Source organism: Chiloscyllium plagiosum, unplaced genomic scaffold (assembly GCF_037043375.1).
Source record: "Chiloscyllium plagiosum isolate Xiang-an unplaced genomic scaffold, Cpla_swu_hap1 HiC_scaffold_30, whole genome shotgun sequence".
Classification (NCBI taxonomy): Eukaryota; Metazoa; Chordata; class Chondrichthyes; order Orectolobiformes; family Hemiscylliidae; genus Chiloscyllium; species Chiloscyllium plagiosum.
In genome coordinates, this window is record NW_028270168.1 from 10,910,675 (window position 1) to 10,933,915 (window position 23,241).

Genomic DNA, 23,241 nt, shown 5'->3' on the forward strand with positions numbered 1-23,241 from the left:
TTGGCTTTGTTAGGCTCTCATCAATCAGTGAGTGCTGCCTTATCATCCTGTTCTCGATGACCAGGGAGTCCAGGACCAGGGGTCACAGTTTGGTCTCCAGTTTCCCCAGAGGCCAAATCCTGCCAAAGGACACCTGATTTTTGATTGACAAGGGAGTTAACACTTGCGGGGACTGACAAGGAATATATAAATGTCGCAGCCAGATTCTGGCTGCTTTTGAGAGCTGGGGAGTAGATACCATATTGGTGTACACTAATGAACATGTATGAATTATTTACAGTACTTACAGAACCTGGTTCAAGGTAGGCCAATTAGGACAGAAATAAGGAGAAATTTCTTCACCTTGAGATTGGTGAGCATGTGAAATTATCTGTCACAGAAAACAGTTGGAGCCAAAATATTTAATGTTTTGCTGTGAGCAAGAATATTCAGCGTTCATTTAACAAATATATTTTGAAAGGTGTAAAACATTTCTCTTCAGTAAAATTGATTAAACTTCTTAATACTATTGGCAGGGTAGTGAATCTGAGGAATTTTTTACTGTAGAGGGCAGTAGAGGTTGGGTCATTAAGTATATTCAAGGTTGAGACAGACAGATTTTTTAATCAGTAAGGGAATCACAGTTCATGCGATAAGGCAGGAAAATAAAGTTCAGGATTATCAATTCAGCCATGATGTCATTGAATGGTGGAGCATACCCAATGGGCTGAATGGCCCACTTCTATACCTATGTCTATGGTCTTATGACCTTAAATTTGGTTTCAGTACCTGGGCATCATAATGAGGCCAGATTTCATTGCCTTAAATAAAATGTTACAGTTGAGTGGCTTTCTAGGATATATTAGAGGGCATTTAAGATCAACCATGTGGAGGTAGAACTTTGTTTTATTTATGTGACTTTTGAATGTCAGTGGCAAGGCCACCACTTATTGTCTATCTCTAACTGCCTTTGAGGAAGCATCAGTGTCCCTCTCGAATGAAGGAGGATGATTACTGGACCATTTCAGTGAGCAGTTAAGGGTCAATTACTTTACCATGAGTTTGATACCACATGTTGGCCAGACTAGGAAAGGGCAACTGGTTTCCTGCCTTAAAAGATATTATTGAAGTAGTTTTATGTTTAAAAGCAATGTGACATCTTCATGATCACATTTGTAGCCAACACTTCAACTTTCTCAACTTCTGATGCAAGATGGCAGCGGAGTGACAGGGCTGCGTGTGGACTCTTGCCCAGAGCCCATCTGCTCCCTTCTGCTTTTCTTCTTTGTTTTACTTTTGCTTCTGCACTTTATTTTTCTTTTCTTTTGGTCTTTTTGTTTCTTTTCTGTGCTGGATTGATTGATAGCACTGTGGCGGCAGTGAAAGCGGGTCACATGCGGAGTGGTGGATGTGGCTTCTCCCGATGATGGGAGGCGGTGGCAGCAAGGATGTTCTCTCACCATTTGGGGTCAGCGGCAGCAGCAGCAAAGCTTCTCCAGTGATCAGGGACAGTGATGCCGATGGCAGTGGACTCTTCAAGATTGCAGAGTTGGCAAGGCGACATCTGCAGCTGAAGTGGGGCTCGTGACCTGGCGGCAGCCTGGCCTGGCTTGGCAGAGGAGCAAGGGGACTCTTGCTGTGGGGTAAGTGTGGATTCAGCAGTGACAGTGAAGTGGGCCCAGCGGCAAACAGATGGCATCTGAAGTAGGGTGACTCCTATATTCCTGACAAAGGGCTCCGGCCCGAAATGTCAACTTTCCTGCTCCTTGGATGCTGCCTGACCCGCTGTGCTTTTCCAGCAACACACTCTCAACACTGATCTTCAGCATCTGTAGACCTCACTGTCTCCTGACTTCCACATTGGTGAGTCCAGCAATGGCAGCAGCAAGGTGGTGCTGGTCTCCCCTGAGGGTCGTTGCCAGACGGGGTCGTAACGACTGATTCTGAACCTCTTACTTATTTATTTTTTCTAATTTATTCCTGTCACCTATAATGCTGGACTCAGTTTTTTATTAACTTTTCTAATTTTTGTTTGTTTCCTAAGAATTTGATTTTAAGTATCTGTATCTAGCCTTTGTATTTAAAATGGTGCTGTAATGTGGCGACTGTAAACTTTTCATGTACTTTGACTACATGTAACAATAAAGCTAATTCAATTCAATTCATATTTATTGATGCTAACCTTTTATTTGTTTGTTGTATTAGATTTATTTTTGAAATCAAAGTGCATCAGAAGGCCATTCAGTCCAATGTACCACACCTGAAGTTATTCAGTTAGTCCAATTGAATTCGTATTTTTTCCCATAGCCATGTAATGGAGAGATTTGAATTATGCTTTGAGGATTATCAGTAACATAACCACTGCACAATCTAGTAATGCAACCATTATAACACCACAGTTCAGTAACCGACAATTATACAGGAATTGAATAATGCAGTAAAGCTTCAAAACAAGACTTTTTTTTAGACTTAAGTGCAGGGTAGAGGATTATTGCTTGTGGAATGTCTCTTAAATCCAGGGATAGAATTGACCTCCCAGCCTACTGAGACAGAAAATGGCACCAGCCTACATTAGAATGAACTACAATATGGAAAGGAAATCATTTTAACATTTCAGTAATCAATTAAGACTTGTTTTGAAACTCTTCAGAGTTTCATTCCCACTTGGGATATAATTTTGATTTTGGGTAACAGTGAGCCAGCATCAGCCTATTTTAAACAAGCACAGAAAAAGCTGGAGAAATTCAGCAGGTCTGGCAGCATCTGTGGAGAGAGAAACTGAGTTAACATTTCGAGTCTGGTATGACCCTTCTTCAGAACCCTATTAAGCCTATTTTACATCACTCTCAAATTGTATTTTCAATCGAGAGGGCTGTAATAATGTGAGCCACTTGTCTGTTATCACTCCCTATCCACTTTGAAGGCAAAATCACCATCCCCCCCACCCACTGAATAACTTGCTCCCTTTAATTTCCAGTTTGGTCTGTGTTAACCTGTTTACAACAGTTGCTTTAATATAGCACAGACAGAAATCTAACAGACATATACAAACCTGGAGTTAAAAGTAGAAGACAAATGAAATCAATGTTTTTTTTTAAATAGTTTGCAATGGCATACTTAATTCCACTATGTGAGGGCACATTAACAACAACAATCATTTTAAAATTCAGTTATGTATTGTTATATGCCTTTTAAGATCATTTGAGCTCTTAATTTAGTGAGCTGATTTGTTTAATCCAATTTCCTGCCTTATACGATCTCACCCATTTAGGCAGATATAATTACTTTTATGTAGGCACAGCAATGTTAAGAAAGGCAAATGGAATGTTGGCAGTTATTGCAAGAGAAAGTGTGAATGTTTAACTGCAGCTGAGCAGGGCGTTGGTGAGACCACATCTAGAGTACTCCTTTGGTCTCTGTATTTCAAAAAAAGATATAATTACTTTAGAAGCAATTCAGAGAAGGTTCGTTCAACTCATTCCTGGGATGATGGGTTTATCTTCTGAAGACAGGTTGAGCCTATACCCACTGAAGTTTGAAGAATGAGAGGTGATTTTATTGAAATATTTAAGATCTTGAAATGATGGGATAAAGTGGTTATAGGGAGGATGTTTGGGGAGAATAGAACACATTTAAAATTAATAGAGATATGGCAATTTTTGTTTACTCTCAAATGGTCATTTGTCTGTGGAATTCCCTTCCCTAGAAAGAAGTGGAAGATGGGTCAAATATTTATCCAAGGGTAAGTGAGATAGATTTTTCTGACTGACAGGATAGTTGAGGGATATGAAAGGCAGACAAGAAAGTGGAGTTGCAGCCAGATTAGCCATTGAGTGATAAAGTTACAGAGAAGATATCACGGAATACAGGGAGAACTAGCCATCTGGATACAGAACTGGCTCAAAAGTAGAAGACAGAGGGTGGTGGTGGAGGGTTGTTTTTCAGACTGGAGGCCTGTGACCAGTGGAGTGCCACAAGGATCAGTGCTGGGTCTTCTACTTTTTGTAATTTAAATAAATGATTTGGATGCGAGCATAAAAAGTACAGTTAGTAAGTTTGCAGATGACACCAAAATTGGAGGGGTAGTGGACAGCGAACAGGGTTACCTCAGATTACAACAGGATCTTGATAGGATGGGCCAATGGGCTGAGAAGTGGCAGATGGAGTTTAATTCAGATAAATGAGAGGTGCTGCATTTTGGGAAAGCAAATCTTAGCAGGACTTATACACTTAATGGTAAGTCCTAGGGAGTGTTGCTGAACAAAGAGACCTTGGAGTACAGGCTCATAGCTCCTTGAAAGTGGAGCCGCAGGTAGATAGGATAGTGAAGAAGGCATTTGGTATACTTTCCTTTATTGGTCAGAGTATTGAGTACAGGAGTTGGGAGGTCATGTTGTGGCTGTACAGGACATTGGTTAGGCCACTGTTGGAATATTGCATACAATTCTGGTCTCCTTCCTATCGGAAAGATGTTGTGAAACTTGAAAGAGTTCAGAAAAGGTTTACAAGGATGTTGCCAGGGTTGGAGGATTTGAGATATAGGGAGAGGCTGAACAGGCTGGGCTGTTTTCCCTGGAGCGTCAGAGGCTGAGGGGTGACCTTATAGAGGTTTACAAAATTATGAGGGGCATGGATAAGGAAAATAGGCAAAGTCTTTTCCCTGGGGTCGAGGAGTCCAGAACTAGAGGGCATAGGTTTAGGGTGAGAGGGAAAAGATATAAAAGAGACCTAAGGGGCAACTTTTTCACGCAAAGGGTGGTACTTGTGTGGAATGAGCTGCCAGAGGAAGTGGTGGAGGCTGGTACAATTGCAACATTTAAGAGGCATTTGGATAGATATATGAATAGGAAGGGTTTGGAAGGATATAGGCCGGGTGCTGGCAGGTGGGACTAGATTGGGTTGGGATATCTGGTCGGCATGGATGAGTTGGACCGAAGGTCTGCTTCCATGCTGGACATGTCTATGACTCTATGACTCTATGTAAAACATGGAAAGAAACCCTTCAGTCCAACTCGTCCATGCTGCTCAGATATCCTAAAATAATTTAGTCCATTTGTCAGCATTTGGCCCATATCCCTCTAAATCTTTCCTTTTCACATATCCATCCAGATATCTTTTAAATGTTGTAATTGTACCAGACTCCACTACTTACTCTGGCAGTTCATTCCATACATGCATCACCTTCTGTGTGTAAAAGGTGCCCCTCAGGTCCCTTTTAAATCTTTCCCCTCTCACCTTAACCTATGCCCTCTAGTTTTGGACACCCCTACCCTGGGGAAAATATCCTTATTATTCACCCTATCAATGCCCCCCATGATTGTATAAACATCTATAAGGTCAATGATTTTATCTAATGGCATTATAGGGCCAAATAGTCTGTTCCTGCTTCAAAGTCCCATGTTTGTATGTATAGGATCAGTAGAAGTCATTCAATCCTTTGAGCCTGCTCTGTCATTCAATTTGATCATGCGCTCAAAGCCACTTAATTGCCTATTCCCTGGACACATATATTTAAGAATAATCTATTCCTTTCTGTCTTGAAAATATCAAATGCACGTCGACATCTACAACTTTCCTGTAGAAAGGATTCCAGATCTTTCCTGCCCTTTATGTGATGGTGACGGGAATGTGAGATTGGTGGGAAAATGCTTCCTGATTTATTTTCTAATAACCCTGTTCTAATCTTTATATGTTCTTCATTCCTGCATTAAATAAAGTATTTTCTGTGTACCTATACTATTAAATCCTTCTTACATTTTTAAACCACCTGATCAGATCATCTTGTAATTTACTTGACATAAAAGAATTATGCATTCTGTCCTGATAATTTAACTCTCTCTCTCTACTTTTTGTATCATTCTGGTGAGTCTGTACTGCACCCAGTTGGGGCCATTGTCTCCTTCCTTGAGGTGTAAAACTGGAAGCAGTTACTCCATATAGAATCTGATGCTGGTTCTTTACAACTTCCTCCTCTTTGTAATTCAGATCACATTGAGTCATAGTCATTGTTTCATTTAGCTCCTTCGGAAGAGGAGTAAACTGCCAGGAGTCCTCCCATGACTGCTTTCTCAAACGTGTGTATGTGTAGACATTGAATGAGACACCAACTGGGTACAGTGGCTTTAGACCCACAGAAACAGCCTTACATTATCCATATAGGATCAGCCCATAAGTTGTGATTTCAGAGAGGGGTCAGGGTCACCAAGCTGGTCACTGCAAATTGGAGTTTGCCCAAAAGATTGCTTTCACTCTATCATTATGACTTCACTAGAAATGCAGCACAAACTCCAGTTACGTACATTGACGTGATTTCAGGAACGGGCAGCAGCACACAGGGAATGTGGATTAAAAGGTGCATGCAATTAACACTTGGTGTATTTAGAAGATGCAAGAGTCTCTGTGCCCAAACAAGCTAAGAACATCATTGAAAAAAATATTTTTCCAGTGCTGAAATGTAGGATTTATTGTAGTTGGAAATTTGCACACTCATTTTTCTTAGGCACGCAGCTTTACTTTTAATTGTTCTTTCTGTTCCACTAGAAGGCATAATCTACTTTCATATTACTGCATTTCATTAAAAGCATCACGACTTGAGGTTTCTATGTAAATGGGGAGGAAAAATGTATTCGTCACACCCTTTTGATCACAACTTGTGCACTGAGCCTTTTATCAGCTTTCTAATGTTCAAAGGCAGTGCCCTGTCCTGATTAAGCCAACTGCTTATTTATCTACACTACCATGCAGCAACGTACAAATTTCTAGAACAAAGAAATGCATTAAAGAAGTATTCCCTTGAAAGTTCGGGGAAAGCCATGCCTGGTCAATAAACAACATTCTGAACATTTGCATTCAGCTCTTGTTCAGCTCATTGCATCATATCTATCTCAGGCACCCATCCATACAAATTCAATTCTTCCACAGCTGCTGTTGGCTTCTATGCTTCCATCCTGGGTTAATTGTCCACAAACACACTGCACTGGTTCCCCATCTGCTCCAGTTTCAGGGTTCTTGCTGTGAAATATCTTAATTTCCTGGTTCCCCATGAGATCATTCTCCCTCTGTCTGTCTGCCATTGTTCTTCACACTTTCTGAGGTTGAAGACCTCATCCATCAAAATAAACCACCCACTATTTTCAAACAAGAAAATACACCTTATGGCATTTTCAAATGTCTACCCTTCATTAAAAAAAGCAGTCTGGTGGAACAAATGTGCCAGAAGCTGCCTGAACTGCTCCTTGGCTCCTGTATATTTTATTTCAGTTTGGAACGTGAAGCATTTGCAGTTGAATCCTCTGAATTGATTCTCCTATATTACCACCACACTAGAATCTGTCGAACTAGGGTCTACACGAAGGTCTGGCCTATACAACTGAATTATTTGGTCCCTCTACTGCTGCAGACACCAAATTCACTTTATTATCATCTAAATAATACTCCCTATTTTAGAAGAGTAAACCACTTTGCTAATTCTTATCTCTATATTCAAAAAATGTTTCCAGTCTTGCCATCAGTTTTTTGGCCACTATTTGAAAGCTAGCATGAATCATAGCTCAATAACAGCATAAAACAAGGACATTTGGCTATTCAGCACATGCCAGGAATCTGAATAACCAATTTAATTTTTTTTTATTTCAAATATATACTTTATTCATAAAATATTTTGATAATCTGTACAATTGGTCATGCCATACATACGTAAACATTCTATTTCTTTGCATACAGAGATAGAGTAATCAGTGGTATATACAGGTCTGTACGTTTACTATCCATATATTTAGCTGGGAGGTCAGCAGAGCCCAGTTACTGAGTGGGCCCCCTGTTCTTTGGCAGGCAGACGTTACACGGTGGTCTTTCCCCACCGCGCCTTGGTGGCAGCTGCCCCAAGCTTGAGCGCGTCCCTCAACACTTAGTCCTGGACATGGAATGTGCCAGTCAGTCGGGGTCAGCTCCTTCAGCTGGAAGATCAACAGGTTCGGACAGACCAAAGAGCATCTTCACTGAGTTGATGATCCTCCAGGCACAGTTAACCATAAGACATAGGAGTGGAAGTAAGGCCATTCGGCACATCGAGTCCACTCCACCATTTAATCATGGCTGATGGGTATTTCAACTCCACTTACCCGCATTCTCCCCGTAGCCCTTAATTCCTTGTGACATCAAGAATTTATCAATCTCTGCCTTGAAGACATTTAGCGTCCCGGCCTCCACTGCACTCCGCGGCAATGAATTCCACAGGCCCACCACTCTCTGGCTGAAGAAATGTCTCCGCATTTCTGTTCTGAATTGACCCCCTCTAATTCTAAGGCTGTGCCCACCGGTCCTAGTATCCTCGCCTAACAGAAACAATTTTTTCGCACCCACCCTTTCCAAGCCATGTAAGCCAGTTGATGTTTGTCTCAGTGTGCGTCCCAGGGAACAGACCGTAGAGCACGGAGTCCCGCGTCACGGAGCTGCTCGGGACGAACCTCGACAAACACCACTGCATTCCTCTCCAGACTTCCTTTGCGTAGGCACATTCCAGAAGGAGGTGTGTGACAATCTCGCCCCCTCCGCAGCCACTTTGAGGGCAGCGTGTGGTGCAGCAGAGAGTCTGGGCGTGCATAAAGGATCTCACAGGAAGAGCCCTTCTCACCACCAGCCAAGCCATGTCTTGGTGCTTGTTGGAAAGTTCTGGCGATGAGGCATTCTGCCAAATGACTTTGATAGTCTGCCCAGGGAACCGTTCGACAGGATCCGCCCTCTCCTTTTCCCGAAGGGTTTCAAGGACACTACGTGCTGATCACTTCCTGATGGACCTGTGGTCAAAAGTGTGTTTCTTCATAAATTTCTCCACGAAGGACAGGCGATACGGAACAGTCCAACTACTTGGAGCGTTCCGCGGCAACGAGGCCAGGCCCATCCTTCGCAACACCGGGGACAGATAGAACCTCAGTACGTAGTGACACTTTGTGTTTGTGTATTGGGGATCCACGCACAGCTTGATGCAGCCACACACAAAGGTGGCCATCAGGGTGAGGGTGGCATTTGGTGTGTTTTTTCCCCATTGCTCAGAGCTTTGTACATCGAGTTTCTTTGGACCCGGTCCATCTTTGATCTCCATACAAAATGGAAGATGGCCCGGGTGACTGCGACGGAACAGGTTCTCGGAACAGATGTACCTTTGCCACATATAACAACACTAACAATGCCTCACACCTGATGACCAGATTTTTACCCGCGATGGAGAGTGACTGTAGCTTCCATCTGCCCAGTTTCTGCCTCACTTTCTTGATGCGCTCCCCCCAAGACTTGGCGCATGCCCCAGCCCCTTCGAACCAAATACCCAGCACCTTCAGGTGGTCAGTCCGGACGGTGAAGGGGATTGAGGATTGGTCGGCCCAGACCTTTGCCACATATAACAACACTAACAATGCCTCACACCTGATGACCAGATTTTTACCCGCGATGGAGAGTGACTGTAGCTTCCATCTGCCCAGTTTCTGCCTCACTTTCTTGATGCGCTCCCCCCAAGACTTGGCGCATGCCCCAGCCCCTTCGAACCAAATACCCAGCACCTTCAGGTGGTCAGTCCTGACGGTGAAGGGGATTGAGGATTGGTCGGCCCAGTTCCCGAAGAGCATGGCCTCGCTCTGTCTCGGTTGACCTTGGCTCTCGAGGCCTGTTCGAACTGGTCACATATGCACAAGAGTCTGTGTACGGACAGCGGATCCGAGCAGAAAACGGCGACATCATCCATGTACAGGGAAGACTTAACCTGCAGGCCCCCCACTGCCAGGAATAGTCACCACTCTCAGACTCGCAAGCTTCCTGATGGGCTCGGCAAATGGCTCTATGCAGCACACAAACAACGCAGGAGAGAGAGAGTAGCCCTGCCTGACTCCAGATCTGACTGGGAAGCTATCTGATTCCCACTTATTGATTGAGACTGCACTGACAATGTTGGTGTAGAGCAGTAAGATCCAATTGCAGATTCCCTCCCCAAAGCCCATTTTGGAGAGAACATCTCTCATATACTTATGAGATATCCTGTCAAAGGCTTTCACCTGGTCCAGGCTGATGAGGCAGGTGTCCAACCCCCTGTCCTGCACATAGGCGATCGTATCCCTGAGGAGTGCGAGACTCTCAGCAATCTTTTTAATACTTCCATCCCCCAGTTCTATCCCCGTGGCCTTTTTCCTATAACACTGTCAATTTCTCCCTTTCAGTTTCCCCTTCAATCCCCACTTGAAAGTGATGGTTGCATCTGCGTCTATTATCCAATTGCAACAGATTCCAGATAGTAAGTAACCACCACATAAAAACATTGTTCCTGTTGTCAACTTTATGTTTTTCTGCTAGTAACTTCAAATCTGTGTCTTCTGGTTCTTAACATTTATGTTAGTAGGGACAGTTTCTCTCCAATCCTATAGCAAGTAACTCACCTTGTGACTTCCTAGACCTTCCCAGAGCAAAGGCATAGTCTTTGTGATGGAATATGCTCCGCTTGTCTGGATAAGCTAAGCGTAACTCCATCAACACTCGAGATGCTCAATACCATCCAGGTCAAAGTTAAACTTTACCTGTCTTTTCCTGTTAATACTTTGAAGATTTCAATCAGATCACTTTTTAACCTTTTAAATTCTAGACAAATCAGGCCTAATTTATATCATCTCCCCTCATACCTTAATCCCTGAATTCCAGAACAAAAACAGAAATTGCTGGAAAATCTCATCATGTCTGGCAGCATCTGTAGAGAGAAATCAGAGTTAACTTTTTGGGTCCAGTGAACTCCAGTTATTTCAGGTATCATTTTTGTAAACCTACACTGTATTACCTCCAAGATGAATATTTTCATCCTAAAGTATGGTGTCCAGAACTGCTCACAGTACTCTCAGTAGTGTCTCATCATTTCTGGTGAGTAGCTGGCATAAAGGATATCTGACTGTACACACAGATGGTAAAATTACAGTCAATTCACCACCCCTATATTTACTGTGAACTAAACCTGTTTATTAGGAGCCAGAAAATGATCATCTTTAAAGTAGCGTTTACTCTTCATCTTCTGTTTGGTATTGACACCGCTACTGAGGACTATAACAGTAGCTTTTTTTAAGATTAGATTTCCTACAGTGTGGAAACAGGCCTTTTGGCCCAACAAGTTCACACCAACCTTCCAAAGAGTAACCCACCCAGACACATTGCCCTATATTTACCCCTGATTAATGGGCAATATGAGCAATTTAGCATGGCCAATTCACCTGACCTGCACATCTTTTTGGAATGTAAGAGGAAACCAGAGCACCCCAAGGAAACCCACACAGACACGGGGAGAATGTGCAAATGCCACACAGACAGTCACCCGAGTCTGGAATCGAACCCGGGTCCCTGGCACTGTGAAGCAGCAGTGCTAACCACTGAGCCACCGTGCTGCCATGTAGGCTGGAAGAACATCTCATTTTTCACTTGAGGACCCTGCAGCCTCCATATCAAATTCAATAACTTTAGGGTCTGAACACTTTCTTCCACGTCCTTTACCCACCCCACACGCCAAGCCCTGTCATCACATGGGCTGCTTTCAGCACTCCTAATCCATTTTCACCTTCTTATGGTCCCCATTCTCAGCTTTTCTTTCTCCTTGGCTTATCCATCCCTCTGTCTGCCTAACTGTCTTTCTTTGCCTCTGAGCTCCATCTCCATCTATTGCTTGCTGCTTCACCACATCCCCACCTCACCTCCTCACTCCTCTCCCCTCCCCTCCCACCACTACTGTCTTCAGCATATTCACCACTTTTTCCTAGCTACTTTCAGTTCTGAAGAAGGGTCACTGGATCCAAAACATTAACTCTGCTCTCTCTTCATAGATGCTGCCAGACCTGCAATTTCTGTATTTGTTGTAGTTATACAGCTTCCTAATTATTGCTGGAAGTCACAGTGCTTTCTGCAAGTAAACAGATAAAACCAACCAGAAGGTCCATTAGGAATTGCAACCACTCATTGTTTTGATGTCAGTTATCCTTTTTGATGAAGGCTCTACTTGGCTTACAACCTCTTTTTGCTCTGGCTTGCTGCCCATATGAGAGATTAGAGTTGATTTCAGATTGCAATTCCAGCAGCTTCGCTCTCAGCACATCGAAAAGATAAACCTTGTTTATCCTGACATCCTACTAAATGCTAGAACATTAATGATGATACTATATTCACTCAACGACTGGTGTCATTCCTAGATCAATTATTTGAAACATTATATAAGGTGCTATGTATTTTAGGAAATGTGTGAAAATGCTATAATGTGCTACATGGTATTCATTAATTCAGCTGGAAGCAGATGGAAAATTCTAATCTTGTGTTGTCGTTTGAATTTGATTCAAGAATGACTAGGGTCCTCAAAGATTTAAGATGCAGGCAGCCTGCCAGCCAGTAAGATATTGGATCTAATTCAAGTCTCTAACACAAATTCTGGGGCTTAGATTAATGTAATTTATATTGAGTATGAATATTACTTTAAAATATTATCCCCAGACACAGACAATTTTATGGTGCAGTTGGAGATCTGAAGTGAGCAAGCTCAGCTAGAAGTTCAACTTGTGGTTTCATTAACCACCCAGAATCCATAATTTTTTCTGCATTGTTCCTGACTAACCTGTCAAAGAACTTAACGGGGGAGTAATTGGTGGGTTTTGCAGCCATTACCTGAGATTAAAATGGATACAAAACAGACCAGTTTCATTGTGATACAACTTAGGTTCAATTTGCAGAGTCACACCCTCTTCCAATTTCATGTGGCCCACTTTTACTCTGATGGCTTCCCAAATTAGAGCTAGGTCCTTTCTGTTTGATTATTAGGAACTTATTAGCAATTATCCAGCCTCAGGAGAACAGGCAGCGCTTGACCTACTTTGAAATCTCTTGTGACCTACATAGCCACCAGTCAGAAACCAGGAGAGTTCCTCCAATTTGACAGGCACACCGTAACATAAACATACCATCCTCGGGTTCTACCCGACCACCACTTTTATCAAGGGAAGCCACAGAATTTTACTTTCCTGTAAGGTACACTGCATTGTTCTTTCCCATTTCTGCAATTCAATATGGAATAAATATTCTGGATTTATTTCTTCTGTTCCAAGACAGTCCTATACATATCGAGAAGATCATCTCTCAGACACCTCTTTCCTATCTCCAAAATACACATTCACCCAATCAGTCCTCCTAATTCAGATCTCAGACACTTGGGGTGGAACTTAATATTTGGAGACATGGGATGTTTAATTAGTTAGGTGTGTGCCAGATAGATACCTCACCACTTTCCTGCCTCTGCCCTAGTTAAGTCTGAAGTGGGATGGTTTGTGGACAGCCTTCCAGCCCCATAACCAATTGCGGCCCTGAAGTCAATGCCCCCTCTAAGCGGTGGGATCTGACTGGTTGAACAATGTTCCACTAGCCTGAGTTTTGCTTTTGTAGACCTAGAAATAGCAGCTATACATATTGTTACTTTTGTTTAAATTTATAATATGCATTGTCATGCATACATTGAATAATGTTTTTGAATTATATATGTAAAGATCAAAAGAGCTCCTTATGAACTATATTTGAACGTGGTGATACTGCTGGCTTAAAGCTGTGATTCTCTACAAGAATTCCTTTCAAGTTTGCACATAAAACAGAATGCTGTTATCTATTAAATTATATTGTACAGCTGCTGGCAAAATGTATGTTTTAAGATCCAGAATGAATGGATTTTAAGAAAACATCACCCTGGAACCTGGCCATTTGTCTGCCATAACTACAGAAAGACAGCATAAATGAATAAGTTGTTCAGTTCATATGGCTTTTTTATACTTAATGTCCCATCCTCCATTTGATGTTTTTTTTCATCCTTCTAAGTACCAACCCGTACTCTCACAATCTATCTTGCAACATGGTCAATAAGAAACATAAGGAGGAAAAAAACAACTGAGCTAACTGATCGTCAATGATGAAACGCCTGCCTTCCCCAGGTCCAGCTAAGATTGGGACCTTGTGGGAAATCAAGACACATACCCACTGATATTAGTTTAAAAAATATATTTACTTTAATCCCAAATCCAGCATGGTGAGGTTGCTTCCAGAATGTTACCATTTAGAAATTAACTTGTGTAATTTTCACACTGAAATATTATGACATTGCATTTTCTGCTACTTTAAACGGACAACACACCAATTGTTTTGTTTCTTCCCAATTACTTCCTATTCTTTCAACAATATTTGATTGCCCCATAAGGTATGAATCTGCCCAAGATTAGAATATTGCTCTTAAATCTGAAATGATAAACTTTCAGCACCTCAATAGAAAATGAGAAAAAATAACTTAACATTGAATATGCAGTCCCTCTTTCACATATGCCTGGATCCTTCTGCTTCTGCATCCCATTTAGAATTGTACCTCTTACTTTAAATTGACCGTCCATGTTCCTCCAAGCAAAATACATCACTTCACACTTCTCTGCATTGAACCTCATCTGCCACCCATCTGTCGATTCTACAAACTTCTCTCAGTCCTTTGGGAGTTCTGCACTTTCTTACTCACAGTTGACAATACCTATATACCTGCAAACTTTGAAATTCTCCCCTGCACACTGTGATCTCGAGTCATAGATTCACAAACTCATACAGTATGGAAACAGACCCTTCGGTCCAATCAGTCCATGCTGAACATAAACCCAAACTAAACCATCCCATCTGCCTGCTTGTGACTGATATCCCTCCAAACCTTTTCTATTCATGTACTTATCTAGTTAAACATGATTTCTCCTTTTCAAATCTACGCTGCTCATCTTAAACAACCTATCGTTTTCAATGCGACTACTAATTTTATCTTGGATAATTGTTTTTTGAAAAGCTTCCTCACCATTGAAGTTAAACTGATTTGTATTTGCTGGGATAATCCTTAGAAAGGGTTTGATGCTTGCAATTCCCCATGTCGATGGTTGACATGCTCTGGGGAGTGAGGAGATGAGTTACAGGATTCTCTTCTGACACCTCCCCTTAGACTAGAAAAGACTGAAAGATTATTGTCAGTGTCCATTCAATTTCCACTGTCACATCCATCAATATTCTTGGATGCATCCCATCGATCCGGATATCTTGTCAAAATTAGGTACCAATAATCTATCCAACATCTCTTCCTTATCAATTTTGAACCCATCAAGTAACAGAGTTTCCCTCTCTGTCATCATTACCCGGTACCATCCACTTCCTTGGTAAAATCAACTGCAAAATATTTACATAATATCTCAGATGATCATCCAGTCTCCATGTGTAAGTCCCCTTTTTTTGGTCCTGTATCAGTCTCATTCCTTCTTTTACCACTCTTTTACAATGTTTACGCTAAGGAAGACTTTGGGTCTCCATTTTATGTTGGCTGCTAATATTTTCTGTAACTCCTCTTTGGTTTTTCACCACCCCTAATACCAACCTGCCTATAAATCTGCATTGAACTCTTTAGACTCACAGCTTCAACTTGTTGATTAGTTTGGACATTCTCATTCAAACTCAGCAATTGACGTCTTGGTGAAAACAACATATCATAGAGTAATAGAGATGCACAGCACAGAAACAGACACTTTGGTCCAACTTGTCCATACTAAACAGATATCCTAAACTTATCTAGACCCATTTGTCAGTACATGGCCCATATCCCTCTAAAACCTTCCCATTCATACACCCATCCTTTTACATATTGTAATTGTATCAGCCTCCACCACTTCTTCTGGCAGCTAATTCCATTTATGCACCATCCTCTTCGTGAAAATGTTGCCCCTTAGGTACCTTTTAAATTTTTCCCCTCTCACCCTAAATCTATGCCCTCTAATTCTGGACTCACACACCCAGGGAACAGATCTTGTCTACTACCCTATCCATGCCCCTCATGATATTACTTACCTCTATAAGGTCACCGCTCAGCCTCTGACGCTCCTGGGAAAACAGCCCCAGCCTATCCAGTCTCTCCCTATAGCTCAAACCCTCCAATCATGGCTGCATCCTTGTAAATCTTTTCTGAACCCTTTCAGTTTTCACAACATCCTTGCTTTGTATCGCAGCTCTTTGATTTTTAACTCATTTTCCAGTTTCTTTTTCTTGTTTATTGAGAAAATGTATGATTCCTTTCCAAATTTGCTGGCACAAACCTTTCACAGTTCTGGTGGCCTGAACTTTATTAGCATTCTGTATTAGTTTGGAACTAAAATCACCTTGGCTAGGGTGACTGGTTCACCTGAACAGATCTGAAAAATGTGGTCTTCCTGCTCAGAGAAAATTGTTCTCTGCTTCTGAAGCATAGTCAAAAGCTACTCCAATGCCCTCTGGTTTACTTATGAACTCAACAATATAAACATTCCGGGTAAAAACAAGGACTGCAGATGCTGTAAACCAGAGTCTAGATTAGAGTGGTGCTGGAAAAGCACAGCAGGTCAGGCAGCATCCGAGGAGCAGGAAAATCGACGTTTCGGGCAAAAGCCCTTCATCAGGAATAGAGGCAGGGAGCCTGCAGGGTGGAGAGATAAATGAGAAGGGGGTGGGGGTGGGGAGAAAGTAGCATAGAGTACAATAGGTGCATGAGGGTGGGGATGGAGGTGATAGGTCAGAGAAGAGGGTGGGGGAAGGTAGCAAAGTGTACAATGGGTGAATGGGGGTGGGGATGAAGGTGATAGATCAGAGAGGAGGGTGGAGTGGATAGGTGGAAAGGAAGATAGGCAGGTAGGACAGGTCATGAGGCGGTGCTGAGCTGGAAGGCTGGAGTTGGGTTGAGATGGGGAAGGGGAAATGAGGAAACTGGTGAAATCCACATTGATGCCCTGGGGTTGAAGTGTTCCGAGGCGGAAGATGAGGCGTTCTTCCTCCAGGCGTCCGGTGGTGAGGGAAGGCGGTGGAGAAGGCCCAGGACCTGCATATCCTTGGCAGAGTGGGAGGGGAGGGCATTGAAATGTTGGGCTAAGGGCGGGGTTGATTGGTGCAGGTGTCCCGGAGATGTTCCCTAAAGCGCTCTGCTAGGAGGCGTCCAGTCTCCCCAATGTAGAGGAGACTGCATCGGGAGCAACGGATACAATAAATGATATTGGTGGATGTGCAGGTGAAACTTTGATGGATGTGGAAGGCTCCTTTGGGGCCTTGGATGGAGGTGAGGGAGGAAGTGTGGGCACAGGTTTTGCAATTTCTGCGGTGACAGGGGAGGGTGCCAGGAAGGGAGGGTGGGTTGTTGGGGGGCGTGGACCTGACCAGGTAGTCATGGAGGGAATGGTCTTTGCGGAATGCGGAAATAGGTGGGGAAGGAAATATAACCCTGGTGGTGGGGTCCATATGGAGGTGGCGGAAATGTCATCGGATGATGTGGTTTATGCGAAGATTGGTAGTGTGAAAGGTGACCATCAGGGGGGTTCTGTCCTGGTTACAGTTGGAGGGATGGGGTTTGAGAGCAGAGGGACGGGATGTGGATGAGATGCGTTGGAGGGCATCTTTAACCACATGGGAAGGGAAATTGCGGTCTCTAAAGAAGGAGTGTTCTGTGGTGGAACTGGTCCTCCTGGGAGCAGATGCAGTGGAGGCGGAGGAATTGGGAATACAGGATGGCATTTTTGCAGGAGGTAGGGTGAGAAGAGGTATAATCCAGGTAGCTGTGGGAGTTGGTGGGTTTGTAAAAAATGTCGGTGTCAAGTTGGTCGTCATTAATGGAGATGGAGAGGTCCAGGAAGGGGAGGGAGGTGTCAGAGATGGTCCAGGTGAATTTAAGGTCAGGGTGGAGTATGTTGATGAAGTTGATGAATTGCTCAAACTCCTCACAGGAGCACGAGGTGGCGCCAATACAGTCATCAATGTAGCAGAGGAAGAGGTGGGGAGTGATGCCAGTGTAACTACGGAAGAAGGAATGTGCCAGTGTAACTACAGAAGATGGACTGTGCCGGTGTAACTATGGCTATTAACATTGAAGTTGTCCTGCCAGGCATATATCTTCTTAGAAATTATGTATTTAGATCGCTGTTCCAAATACCTTTCTGAAAAGAAAACTCAGAGCTAACAAAAATCCGTCTTTTATTTCAAAGTCCAAATTTCAAGTAATAATAACTTGTAAATATTATACACCATCTGTCGGAAACTGATCACTGACTATCTTTCCTGTGAAAGCTACTAAGCTCCTGGCTTCATTGCAACCTTGATCCAATCATGGATAAAAGAGCTAAACTCATGAGGTGAGGTTACAGTAAACTTTCAGGCTACCACTACTGCCAGCCCATTGTTTGTGCAGTTAAACAGAGTTGGAACCATATTGTGGGATAGATTTGCTGCCATCAGTCTCTTTAGGTGTAGGGATCAATGGTGCCTGCTTGGCCTAGTGTGGTAAAAGTAAACCGCATTCTGGTCTAACCAGTAGAGGCTCTGGTATTGTACAAGAAGTAGTTTATTGAATGGTCACAACTAGTTACAGATTATATTGACAACATAGGCATTGTTATAGAGACTATGCAGAGAACTTGAATGTTGGGTTTTAATCCTTTGAAATCCAAGATTGTTCTGCCCACAAAAACAAAAGATATCATAACTGAGGTGATGTTTAAGGCACTCCTCAATATAAATCCTTTCAGACCATTACATATGTATACAACAATTAGCACATTGCTACTTGTGGAACCTGGCGACATGTAAATTGGCCGGTGCATTTCCAATAATACAACATGTTAAAAAAAACTATTATAAAGCTATTTGTGAAAACCTAGGCTTGTGAAAAACATAACCTTTCATAGTCTACTATTTTGATTTCACAGGAAGAAAAGCATTGTTTTCCAATTAGTTCATAAATTTAATTCATGTGTCCAGTCATCACAATTGTTTCAGTTTTCCAGTTTGCATGGTGGTAACTGATACTGAGACAAGTGCAATGGCATTATTAATCACATCATTGTTTTTGTTTCAGTGGCAACTTCAGAATTACTGCAACTTCAAGACTTGCTAAGACTGAAGTTCAGCACTGTTAGAGTATAATGATGAAGTGTGGTTAATATTATACATGAACTTCCACAACTGCTTGAATTGAAAATTCTATTTCATCCAAAAGCAAATTGTAAACATGCAAGTTGAATTCTATAATAAAAATGTTGAAATTCAACATATCTTATTTGAATTAGAGCACCCCATTGGTGATTTATGATGTACCTTGAACTATTCACTTGATCCTCTATCAATATTGCCTCAACAAAATGTCCAAATAAACAACCAATTAATCCAGAGTGGAAAAGAGAGTATTTTCACAAGTTAACAGTGAGCTGTTGCCTTTTAAGTTGTTTAAGCCTCTAATATTAGGAACACTAAAATTCATTTGAGTATAAGAACAACATAGCTTATAATTTGTTCCTTGTAATTTGGTTCTGAAACAGCCTTCTAATTCTGTTGCGGAATGCTTGATACTTTCAGAACAACTGCAATCATGATTTTTTTGTTACTCTTTCTTGTTGCCTCCACCTTGATATTCCTTGCATTTGAAATGAAAGCCATTCTCCATTTAAAAGATCATATTTCACCTCATTTATTATAAAATGTGTGTATTTATGTCTTCAGCATTTGTTCATCACCACATTTCCCAGTAATTATATGCAGTCCATCAGCATTACTAACAGAGAACACACAGAAATGAAAATAAGATAATCAATGTCGTAGACATCTAGCAATCGCAAGCAGGTGTTTGAAAAAGAGTTTGGAGGGCAGAAAAACAGTTTAAAGCAGTTCTTTCAGCTTAGAAGAAACAATTGAGAAAAATTCAAAAGAGCACTAACCATAGTACTTTCAGTAGAGAATAGCAAAAACTTGCAATCAAATCGCACATTTAATATAGTAGAACTTCTCCAAGAGTTTCAGAGAAGTCTAAGGAGAAAGACAAGTAAGTTGAAAAGAAAAAGGAAGAGAAGCTGACTGGAGGTGAGAGAGATATCACTCCACTCGCTCCCCACCCCCACCCGCGGCGCAATCATCACATTCACAGATACACCAGAAATTGGAACAATCAAACAGTTTCAGGTTGAGCATAAAGTTTGTATTTGGTCTGCCACAGCCTCTCAATGTTTTACATATTTACTGTTTATTTCCAAAAGGAAGTAATTTTAGTTGAATAAAGTTAACTTGTTTTGAGTCTAAAGTAAACTGTGCAGTAAGACAATGATGGAAGTGATGAACTCTGGCACTTTTATTTCCATTCAGTACTGCAAGAATATGAATGAATGTGCAGATAAAACTCTATATAAAGCCTGGTTAAACATAATTTTGACAGGCACTGATTTCCCCTTTCCTCTCATATTCTGTTTTTCTTTGTTGGTTGCAGCATTGTTTGGAGTATATATATAACAAAGCACAGGCAGGGATGTGTCATTAAAACAAAATGTTCTTGAAAAATGCACAGCCCACAGTAAATGTGCCATGAAATGGAAAATGCTTAACTATATTGAGTTGAAGGAGCTTGAGAATGCTGTTATTGCATTGGTATGAACAGCTGCTCTACTTCCTATTCAGCACAATGCAGTAAACTGAGCCATTGCCTATTCATTCTCCAACCTCACCCTCTTTTTCTCTCTCCCCACCCCCTCTCTCTTGCTGCATTTCATGTGGTTATACTGAATCAGGAATATAGCATCCAGCCAGCAAATTCCATCTCATAAACAAACATAATCTGATAATCCCTCAACAAAACTGGGCTAAAACATCCTGTCATTGTGAAATTGACAGTTGCTGATAAGTCTATTTATAATGTTGATGCTTTGCTGACTGACAAATTGTTCATTATTTAAGACACTAGGTTTCACTTATATCCTCGATTATACTGGAGTGATAGAGTCTCTATCTGTTGGCCTGAATATTACAGCACTGTTGTAGTAGTCGTGGACTAGGAATACTGAAGGTCGAGTACAAACTCTACTGTAGCCAATTATGGATGTTATTAATTAATGTGTAAGCTAGCAAGGGAGGCAAAATAGACATGAAACTATGAGTTTGCCTTTTGAAAATCTCAGATTGAGCTCATTGGTAACATTCTTACCAGAGTCAGAAGATTGTGAATTCGCCATGCCAGTGATTTGAGGCAGAACATAGCATTGAGGCAGAACTCTGGAGCACTGAAAAAGGCTGTCGTCTTAGTGATTATAAAGATCCCATTGACCTATGACAAAGAAGAATAGGGCAGTACACCATGGTGTCCTGGCAAATACTTATCAACCACAACTTAGATCAACAACATAAAATCCCTCACGATCATACAATTCTGATGCGCTTCTGTCATGAAAAATTTGAAATGAAATCACATGAGGAGATGAGGTAAATTTTAAAGAGGGTCTTGAAAAGCTTTCCTTAAATTTATTCATGGAATGATGGTCAACATTTGTTGTTCATCCCTAATTGCCCAGATTACATTCAAGAGATAATCACATTGCTGTTTGTTTGGTGGCACATAGGCCAGACCATTTAAGAATCACAGATTTCCTTCCCTAAAAGACATTACTGAACCAGATACATTAACAGTGTTTACATGGACATCATTGAGTTTTTTTTTAATTCAGAGTTTTATTGGATTCAAATTTTAACCATTTGCCACTGTGTGATTTGAACCTATTTCCATTGGACATTAGTCTGAGGTTCTGAAATTCTAGTCCATTGACATTACCACTACAATGTTGCCACCTCCTCCCCTGCAGTCATTCTACAGTCATCAGGCCACTAATTCACTGGAGGCAAGACTTCCACCCCCATCGGATAGGACATCCCACATCTGAGCTCTCTGGCCAACTTGACATCTGATGGTTTTCTTAATATAGTAGCGCTACCTGGAGAAGTGGTCACTGCTGGGATTTCAGGCACACCCAAGGAAGGCACACCGACAGAGCCCAGACTTGCACGTAAATCTGGCTGCTGGCCTCTAATACTACTGCATTGAAATGTCAGGCTGGATCTTGCGCTATGACAAGGATTTGCACCATAACTTTCTGATTCAGCGGTAGAAATGTAACCAACTAAGCCACAGCTGACATACCATTAAAGATGGTTTATGAAGTCAATTAAAAATAACAGAAAATATATTAAATATAGCATCACCTTTATCTTCTGTGTAAAAACAAGGGCTGCAGATGCTGGAAACCAGATTCTAGATTAGAGTGGTGCTGGAAAAGCACAGCAGTTCAGGCAGCATCCGAGGAGCAGGAAAGACGACGTTTCGGACAAAAGCCCTTCATTTATCTTCTGTGTCTGCCAATGATTTTTGAGTCCATTTCATTGTCATTCCTTTCTAAAGTTTCCAATTTTAGTTCTAATCACACCATGCTATAATTGAACAGTATCATGTGGTTTTATAAACAGTACTTCCAGTTGCAGCAGGTGGAAGGCATGACTGTGAATCTATTGTGTGGATCCTGTATCATGTGGTGCTGAGTCAGGTTATGGTGGAGAAAATTCATAACTACACTTCTCACAGCCTGGTTAGGTTTGCAGGTGAGCTGAAACAATGTACAGTCCTCATATGCAAGGTCACAGTTGTTAATATTATTTGATATGAAAACCTTGAAAAAGAAATTTGGAGGCAGATGTTCCTGGTCCTTCTACTGAGCAGGAGTTTGGGAAGACTGTTGCATTAGAGACTGGAGGTTGCTTTAAATAGACAGATCATGAAACTTTTGAAAGTGGGGAGAGATGTTTTAGTTCAAGCACCTATTATCAGAAGCGTTATTAAAATATTTGTTGTCAATTCAATCAAGGGAATGAGAATCTTACCCAATTCTTTATGGACTCATGCAAGATGACCTAGAGATGGTAGAGTGATTTGTGGAATAGTTTATTGTTTGAGTGAGTTTCTTCAGTCCATGTACTCTTATTTGCTCAGATGATAATGATCATTTTAGCGGAGTTACAGTAGGCAGTGTACCTGATGCTAGGCCGGAGGCTCCAAGTTCAAATCCCATCTCAGGATTTGAAAGTGTGTTCTAATGTGGAAAAACAAGATGATTATCAATCTGTAAATTCTTCCATGTAGAAAGAACAGGTGAGTTTCTTGGTCAGCCAAGACCCTGTAGTAACTGTAGCACAGCAATCTCTTCATGATAAAAGACTCCTTAGGCAGGTTGTTGTTATGGGCTTGTTTCACTCTTGTTTTGAAAGATTACCACTTACACAAGGATGCTTTTTAGTTTTCCAAATTAACCTGTTCATAGATGCTATTACACACCTTAGGAGTAGGTGAGACATAAGTATAGATTTTAAATTTTAAATCAACCTGTTCACATT

The 23,241-nt window shown here is 41.6% G+C and overlaps 1 long non-coding RNA gene across 1 annotated transcript in view; it reads right to left on the reverse strand.

Annotated features, from left to right (window-relative positions):
* Positions 1–22,156, reverse strand: part of LOC148142133 (uncharacterized) — a 125,042-nt gene extending 102,886 nt beyond the window's left edge. The window contains exons 1-2 of the long non-coding RNA XR_015752115.1: positions 22,060–22,156; positions 21,011–21,130 (exon numbers count right to left, since the gene is read on the reverse strand). This is a non-coding gene — a long non-coding RNA (uncharacterized LOC148142133). The remainder of the gene's footprint in view (positions 1–21,010; positions 21,131–22,059) is intronic.
* Between the last annotated feature and the right edge of the window lie 1,085 nt (positions 22,157–23,241).